Source organism: Theobroma cacao, chromosome 8 (assembly GCF_000208745.1).
Source record: "Theobroma cacao cultivar B97-61/B2 chromosome 8, Criollo_cocoa_genome_V2, whole genome shotgun sequence".
Classification (NCBI taxonomy): domain Eukaryota; kingdom Viridiplantae; phylum Streptophyta; class Magnoliopsida; order Malvales; family Malvaceae; genus Theobroma; species Theobroma cacao.
The window spans coordinates 17446511-17455743 of record NC_030857.1 but is presented as its reverse complement, the minus strand read 5'-3'; the positions used below and the strand labels follow the sequence as shown (position 1 = coordinate 17455743).

The 9233-nt window shown below is 33.3% G+C and overlaps 1 long non-coding RNA gene across 2 annotated transcripts in view; it reads right to left on the bottom strand.

Annotated features, from left to right (window-relative positions):
• LOC108663086 overlaps positions 7968-9233 on the bottom strand; it is a 2527-nt gene continuing 1261 nt past the window's right edge. The window contains exons 3-4 of one of the 2 annotated variants that reach the window (XR_001929012.1): positions 8748-8814; positions 7968-8286 (exon numbers count right to left, since the gene is read on the bottom strand). This is a non-coding gene — a long non-coding RNA (uncharacterized LOC108663086). Of the gene's footprint in view, positions 8287-8671; positions 8815-9233 lie in introns of those variants that run through there. The other variant, XR_001929011.1, reaches the window with a different exon arrangement.

Here is a 9233-nt window from a genome sequence, read left to right as displayed (position 1 = left end):
TGATTACATTTAATAACTTTATTTGTTATCACCTTAGATTTTATAATATTTTGTTTATAATTAGTTATTATTTATACAAAACTTTGATATAAAACATTTTAACATATAATTTGCATTAATTATATATATAATAAAATAATATTATATATATTTAATTTATACATAAGCATTACTATAACTTATAATAAATTTATTTATATGATTACACTTAATAAGTTTATTAGCTATCACTTTAGATTTTATAACATGTTGCTTATAATTAATTATTATTTATACAAATTTTGATATAAAATATTATAACATATAAGTTATGTCATTAATTTCATATATATATATATATAAAATAAAGTCATATATTATATATACATATATTTAATTTATACATAAGAATTACTATAACTTATACTAGACTTTATTTATATGATTACATTTAATAACTTTATTTGTTATCACCTTAGATTTTATAACATATTGTTTATAATTAGTTATTATTTATACAAAACTTTGATATAAAACATTTTAACATATAATTTGTATAATTAATTATATATATATAATAAAGTAATATTATATATATTTAATTTATACATAAGCATTACTATAACTTATAATAAAATTTATTTATATGATTACACTTAATAAATTTATTAACTATCATCTTAGATTTTATAACATATTATTTATAATTAATTATTATTTATATAAATTTTGATATAAAATATTATAACATATAAGTTATATCAAATTTGGTTGTTTTGAGCTCAAATCTTTCTTAGTTACATGGGGTAACTCGTTTCGGGTTGAGGTTTATGCTGAAGACTGAATGAAGTCTAGAATTTCACTTACATCATTTGGGCTCGAGGTGTGTTTCTAATCTCCACTATGTTCCTGAAAGACGCTTATGTCTTCGAACATGCGCACTTAACCTTGGTGCCATAACAATGTCTGCGTAACCTTAAGGATGACCTCCTGGATATAAGGTTGGCTCTAATAACATTCCAACCAAAAAGCTAACTTAAATTGATGAAGTCTAAAATGAAACCTAAACCATTTGGACGTAAGGTGTGTCTCCAATCTCTAACCTTGTAAAATCAAGAAATCGCTTTCAATCTTTTCCCACCTAGAGACATGATTAGTTTAAATGCATTATCATTTACCAAATCAGTTTCATTCATTGTCACCCACCATGGGAGCATCATTCGTTTCAATCAATCTTCTTGAAGAAATCATCTTTTGCAAATTCAAGAAATCAATCTCTATATCTTCTACCAAGACACATCATTAATCTGAATGCATCATTTTTTGGAAAAAAAATAAATAATAAATTTCATTTGATGTTTTCCCATCAGGAGTTATCATGAGTAACTCTTTGCATTCCTATAAGGGGCATCGCTTGCAGTTCCATTCCTAAACATTGATCTCTTGTCAAAGGCATCTTTTAAGAATTCATCAAATCATAAAGCTCCAAAGACCACTTTTCCTTAGAAAGATGCAATTTAAATAAGATCAAAGAATTTTCATCTTTAATTCCTTAGCGAACTCAGATACTCTTCGACAACCCCAAAATAGAAAGTTCTATCTTGAAAGAAATCTTTTCCTAACAACCCCAGTGTTTTCTTTTCTTTGACAATCCAGAGCTGTTTTTAACAATTTTGAAGTATAAATATTACCTCACTTTTTCTTGGCAACCTTAGTTCAATTCAACAATTTTGGAAACAAAAACATCATTACAATTTCTCTTGGCAACCTTTTTTTTCCTTAGCCAAATAAAGATTGTATTAATATTACTGAAAACTACAGTAAAGATATCAACCTATATATGGAGATCCAAGTTAGCATGGATAATCAATGAGCAAGCCTACTGGTACTTAGTACCATTAATCAAAGATTTACCTATTGGTACTTAGTACCATAAGACAATGCCAAAAATAAAGCAAAATAGTAAGAACATGAACCATAAAGCAAAAGCTCTGAAACAATATCAAAAGGGTGAGTAGAGGTTACAATCATGGAGAGAACATCAAGTTTCAAATCTATTGTAAAAATCATAAATATCTTGTTTCGTTTCAAATTTCATTTCAATTTTTAAAATAATTTTCTCTGACATATTTACATGAGCTAAAATCATAATATTAATATTAGAATCAATCATATTTGAACACTTATCTTGCTCTAGATTCTACTTTTCCATTGGTTCAATTGATAGGAAAAATCATCTTCATTAAATTCCAATCTTAGACACAATTAATCTTTATTAATTATATTTGTAGTTTCTTTGTCCATACTCTAAAAAATACAAAATAAATAAATTTAGTTATCTTTTAAATTTATAGAAGAATCATACCTTCTTTTTCTACTATTTCATTCTATATGCTCCAAAATTTATTAATTAAACACAATTAATGATAAAAATACATCAAAATTGAATTAAACAATACACTAACACACAAATATATAAAGTTTAGAAAATATAAAAAACAAAAAAATCCTAAATCAAAAAGTTAATGAAAAGAGAACCACCTACAACCAAATTTGATGTCAATATCTTCATGAAAGAACAAAATACACAATGGACCATGAATAAGACATAAAAGGAAAAACTGAATGCTTTTCAAAAGAAAAATATGAAAAAAGTTATTCACAAGCATAAAATTCAATGAAACAATATGTTATGCGATCCTTTCTATCTTTAGGTGTATAATTTATTCATATATAGTAAAAAAAGCAATGATGAGAAAGAGAGAGAGAGAGGTAAGCTTAGAGAGAAAAGTAGGATTAGGGAGCGAGAGGTTTGGCAAGATGGTTGGAGCACTTCTGGTGGGGGGAAGGAGGATCCATGGGGGATTAGAAAGTGGATAAGCAAGCTCTTCTCTGCTTTTGTGGGCAGCTTGAGTATTGATGTGGATTGGTGGCTCTTAAGTGAAGTCTTTGACAAATTTGGCATTGTGGTTGATGTCTTTATCCCAAAACAGAAAGCCAATGCGGAAGCCAAATATGCTTTCATTAGATACAAAGTAATTAATGAGTTGAAAACAGCTATCTAAAGGGGAAATGTCAAATGGATTTATGGAAGAAGAATTCGGGTGTTTGAAGCAGAAAAATCAAGAGACAGAAATGAGTTACGTAATGAGAATAGTGAGCGAAGAATCATAAATATGACGATGACAAACTGAAAAATGACCTATAAAGAATCTTTCACTAGAAACACCGATAATGAAACTTTGAGAACACAAGAAACAGTGGCAATAGCGAAAGTCGAAGAAGCTTTTTAGAAAAAACTACTAAGAACGATGATTGTGGGAGAGAGGTTAGAACGATCTTGATTGAAAAAGATGAACTTGACTAGTTGGAATGCAGTGCGCACGGGGAACTGAGACGACCTTTGTGTTGCAGAGCTATCCAAAATTCTTTGTTCTGTCAGGGGGTAAATACCCGTGTTCGACCTATCGGGGGTCAGTTTGTTTTGGTGTCTTTTAAAAACAAAGAAGAAATAGAGACTTTGTTGAACCATTATTAGGACATTTTTGAACCATGGTTCTCGTCTCTTTCACCTTATAGTGCTGGGGAAGAGGTCAAGTAGTACAAAGTTTAGGTCAAAATTGAAGAAATCTCCCTTCACATACGAAATGAGGAGAGCTTCAGAGTAATTGGGAACATTTGGGGTAGGTTTCTTCAAACAGACCAAGACACGATGGAGAAGTGGAGGCTGGACTATTCTACCATCCTTGTGAAGGTTAGATCTCTTCAAGATATTTTTCCATTCATGCCAATTGAGGTTAACGGTAAAGGTTTCCTAGTCAGAGATTCAATAAAGGAAGTTTTAAGCTGTGAGGCAATTTCGAGATGCAATGAGACGCCTAGTGATACATCGGATGAGGGTGATCGGGGCTTGGATAAAAACAATTTAGGGGTGGAGGGTGCGATAGAAAGTACCAAAAGAGGGGCTGAAGATGTTCAGTTGGTAAGGCCAAAAAAGGAAAAAAAAAACAAAATGAAGGGTAAAATCATCTATTCAACCAAAGGAAGGTACAAAAGGTGACAATTCAAAGTTTGAAAAAGGGACACTGACGGGATAAGGGGAAACAAAACAAATGAAAAAGAAGTCACGTGTCCATTCTACAAATGAAAAAGGAATAGAGAGTGTTGAGTCAAACCTAAGGGAAAGAGGAAGTCTAGGCCAAACAAGTAAGACAAGTTCAATCATAGAAAAGGTTTTTGAAGACCAAACTAGAAACCAATGTGGATTAGAAGCTAGGTGTCAAGCCCACAAGTTAGGAAATGAGGAATTAACAGGCCAGAATTTAGTAAAGAATGAGACAAGAGGCTAAAGCTGTTGGAGCGGGTTGTGAAAATGGAAAAGGGCAAGGCCAAATCAAAGGAGAAAGGGGATAGGTTGTCAAGGGACGAGGAAACAATCAAAGTCTTGAGGGGGCAAGATGAAAGACAAAGCAAGCAAATGAAAATCACATTCGAGGAAAGAAGATATCAAGATCGAAAGAATGAAGGTAAACCAATATTGAAAAGGAAAAGGAAGCTGCCAGATCGTTGGTTTCATTTGAACAAGTTGAGTTTTTACAGATTACCAGAAAAATGGCTTAGATCAAGGAGCTAGGACTCAAAATGAGATGGAAGAAGAAAGTCTATGGTGAAAACAATTGGAAGGAAATCAAAGAGGAAGGTTAAGGGGGAAAGTAATAGGAAAATAAGGAAGAAAAGTAAAGGCAAAGGGATAGCAAATCTGAAAAAAGCTAAAGGTTTTTTTAAAGGCAGGAAAGGTGGGTATAAACTTCATGTTGAGGATGAAAAAGAGGAATTATGCTTTTCGGAGAATTTGACTCTAGGTAAGGGTGACACATCATTGAAACAGCAAGTAGAATTTGGGAATGAAAAATGGGGAAGGAAGGTAGTGTGCACAAAGAAAAATGGAAATGGGCAAAACATGATGGAAAGAAAAAATGATGGAAGATACTGTAGTGCCACAGCACAAATAAGTTCCGACGATGATGAAGATGCTGATGAGGGCAGTGTGGACATAAACAAGGAAAATGAATTGATTTTTGAAATGAGTAATTTGATGAGTCTTGAGTTTGTTAAAGGAATAGAGGAGGTTCTATGCTATGTTACTGGCATGAAGGAGGTCATGACCGAAAAGGCTCATAGCAAGTAAGTGTTTTGAATGTTTGAGAGAATCAGTGTACTTTCCCTTGACATGATAATAATTTTGTCGAATGTTAGAGGTTTGGGTAGGAACGAAAAGAAACTAACGACGAAAAATATTGTAAAAAGATAAAAACCTAATATGGTTCTACTACAAGAGACAAAGTTACAGAAAGTTGAAAGAAATTTGTTTAAGCAATTGTGGAGAACTAGAGGGGATAAGATTAATGGAAGCTATGCTATCTCGGGAAGACGATCAAGGGGTTTAGTTAGTGTATGGTGAGATGACTTCTTCTAGTTGTGTGAACAGGTGCAAGATTGACATTTCCTCACTGTAATAGGGAAAATAAGTGGAGTGAAAAAATGTTGTGGATTCATAGACATCTACAGTCCCAATGAAGAGAGTTTGAAGAAAAAGCTATGGGAGGAACTTGAACAACTGATCTAAAGTAAAGACATTATATGGTGTTTGAAAGGAGATTTTAATACAATAAGAAATGAACAAGAAAGGGTTAGGAAAAAAGGAGTGGGAAAACTAAAGGAAAAGTTCAACGAGTTTATTAATAACATTGCTCTTGTTGACCTTGAACTAATAGAGGATTAATTCACTTGGTGTGGCTTTAGAGATGGTTGGGTCTATAGCAGAATCGACAGGTTTTTGTTAGGGGTTGAATGGCTTCAGATCGAGCAAGGACTAATTCAAAGCTGCCTTCCTAGCTCATTATCAGACTATAATCCTATTGTGTTAAGACAACCTCTTTTAAATGGGGGCTTAGGCCTTTTAAAATGTTCAACTATTGGCTTGATCAGATAAGCTTCCATCAAATCGTAAAGGATCATTAGAATAGAGACAAGACTGAGGAGAGGCGAAACAAAAGCTATGGGAAAATTGAGAGGTCTAAAGCCACTAATTAAAAAGTGGCAAGCAAAGGAAATAGGATGCACAAATAAGTAGATTCAGAAGGTGGAAAAAGATTTGAAGACTATGTTTAATGTCAGCCAAGACCAAGCAGTAGAGGAAATAGAAAAAATGGAAATTGTAAAAAAGAAGGCTGAGTTATGGAGACTTTATAGAACTGAGGAAGTGGAATAGAGGCAGAGATCGATATGCAAATGGGTTCAAGAAGGAGACCGAAACACAAAGTATTTCCACGCCATGGCTTCAGCTAGACAAAGGAGAAATTTCATTGAGAAAATAAAGTGTGATGAAGGAATATTTGAATATCCACAAGAAATTAGAGAAATTATTGTGAATCATTTCGAGAATTATTTTATGGAGCAGGAAGTGCTTGAGCTAAAAGAAGTGCTTGAGCTAAAAGATATGAGATGCTAATTCAAGTCTTTAAAAGAGAATCAATAAGGCTACTAGAAAGACCTTTCTCAGAAGAAGAAGTCTGGGAAGTAATACAAAGCTGCGATGGTGAGAAAGTGTCGAGATCGAATGGGTATAGTATGGAATTCTTAAAAAAACAATGGCGTGTGGAAAAGAAAGAAGTGATGAACTACATGGCTGAGTTCTATTGCAATGGTAAATTAGGCAGGAGCGTTAATTCATCTTTCCTCACACGTATCCTCGAAGGTTCAAAGTCCAATAAGATTGAATGACTACCGACCGATAAGTTTAGTCATATGCGTATACAAGATTATGGCAAAAACTTTAGCCAATAGAGTGAAAGGTGTTGTGGAAGAAATCATTGGCAGAAACTAATTTGCATTCGTGCAAGGTCAACAAATTATGGACTGTTCCCTTATAGCCAATGAAGTGGTTGATGCTCTTAAAAATGGAAATGGGGGTTTGATGTTTAAGATTGATTTTGAAAAGGCTTACGACTACGTTACTAGAGTTTCCTTGATCTGATCATGAGAAAAATGGGTTTCGACAATCGATGGAAGTTGTGGGTTAAAGAATGTGTTAGTTCAGCTATGGTGTCAATTCTAGTGAATGAGTCATCGTTGAGACAATTCAAAATGAAAAGGGGACTTCACTGAAGTTGTCCTCTTTTACCATTTTTATTTATCATCATTGTTAAAACTCTAAGTTGTATGCTAAATAAGGCTGAAGCGAATGGCAAATGTAAGGTAGTGTGAATCGGGAAACGAGGTTTTTTGTATTTCTCATCTCTAGTTTGCTTACGATACTCTGTTGTTTTGTAACAATGAGTTAGATAAGTTGATGGTTCTTAAAAGAATCCTGAAGTGCTTCCAAAGTGTCTCAAGACTCAAGATTAATTACCATAAGAGTCAGCTTCTAGGCATTAGCATTAAAGAGCATATGGTTGAAAAATAGGTGAGATTTATCAACTACAAAGTGGGTAGAATCCCTACTGCCTATCTCGGTTTACTGTTGGGAATAAATCACAACTCAATGGGTTTTTGGAACCCAGTCATCGAAAAGGAGGAAAGCAAGCTCGTGGGTTGGAAGGTGAAATTTTTGTCGATGGGAGGTCGCATTACCTTATTAAAATCAGTCCTGGCAAACCTTCTTTGCTATTACATGTCTCTGTTTTACCTTTCGAGCGGTGTTAAGAACAAAATCGACAAGCTGTAGCGAAAGTTTCTCTAGGGTGATAATGAGGAAAAGAAAAGAGTTCATTACATCAAATAGGAGGCTGTTAACAATTATACGGACTGCGGAGGGATAGGAATTGTCGATTTGGGAATCGAAATAGAGCCCTACTTAACAAATGGATTTAGAGGTACAAAAATGAAAGAGTGAGTCTATGGAGGAAAATGATTACGGAAAAGACTTGCAGGGATCCATCCACCTTTATGCCAAACACGAGAGTAAATAGGAATTTTTCTAGCTAGTGGAAAAGAATTATTAATCCTTTTATTATCACTAATAAGTTTTTCTTGCAAGTCACATCAAATCTGGGCTTCGTTACAAGCAATGGTAAAAACAAATAGTTTTGGACGGACTAGTGGATTAAAGGTATTCTGCTTACTAATGCATTTCCTCAGATTTATGCGCTCTGTTCAAACAAAACTGGTAAAGTGGTTGATTTTGGGAACTAGTCAGGGAACGTATAGTTATGGGACATCTATCACGACCCGAAACTCCCCTCGAGCCCGTGATAACCGCCGCAGTGTCCCGATCGACACTCATTACTCGAAATGTCAATCGAAACCCTGCAAAGCTTTAATATCAGTTTCTCATTTTTTCTGTGAGTAACCATTATCAAATATCATGTTTTAAAGTGATATGACCTAATTTCAATTCAAAAACAGTCAAAGAGAAATTTCAACTACACAGGGGTATTTTGGTCATTTTTCTTCGAAAATCTCAAAACCAGTAAAAAATGTAGTATGCGACTAGAAAACACATATTTCATAATTAAAAATAAGTTTAGATATCTAAAACATTCATTTAAAGTGAAATTATGACTATTTGAATATAATAAAAATATTCAATAAAATATTCTATTTTCTTATAAAATAATATTTATAGAGTTATTGGTAAATAATTTTTGTAGCGTAAAAGCTAAATAAATTCATACATACTATAATACAGATAACCAAGGTATAAAATTTAATTTATAGTGACACGTGGGCCCACGAACGATCAAAAGTAATAAAAGTAGTAAACGTACAATTTTTGAGTATGCAAGTCCCACTGTAGCCCTCAACAAAGTGAGCTATCTACCGACTATCCTGAGCCTGAAAGGGGTGGAAAGGAGGGTGGTGAGATTATATAATCCCAGTGAGTAAACAAATACCATCTAAAATATCTAAAGCTAAGTAAATGGAGACAGATAAAATAGATTAGCATAAAATAATTCATAGCATTTCAAACTCATTTTTATGAGATAAAATAAATTTATTTCATCCAAATAATCATTGAGGCTTATGATTTTCTGAAAAGCTTGGCTCGTGCCAAAAATCATTATCATACTCAGTTATTAAGGATACCTTGGCCGATGGCTATCCTAACTAAGTCCGCCAAGGCTGTTAAAAAATTATATACATATAAATCATGTTTTTATTTTGAAAACATAGTCGTTCCTTGGCATTGGCCGAGTTCACCCTCACGTGGTGATTTTGCATGAAGTGAACTCGAAAGTGTTAACCTCAGGAGT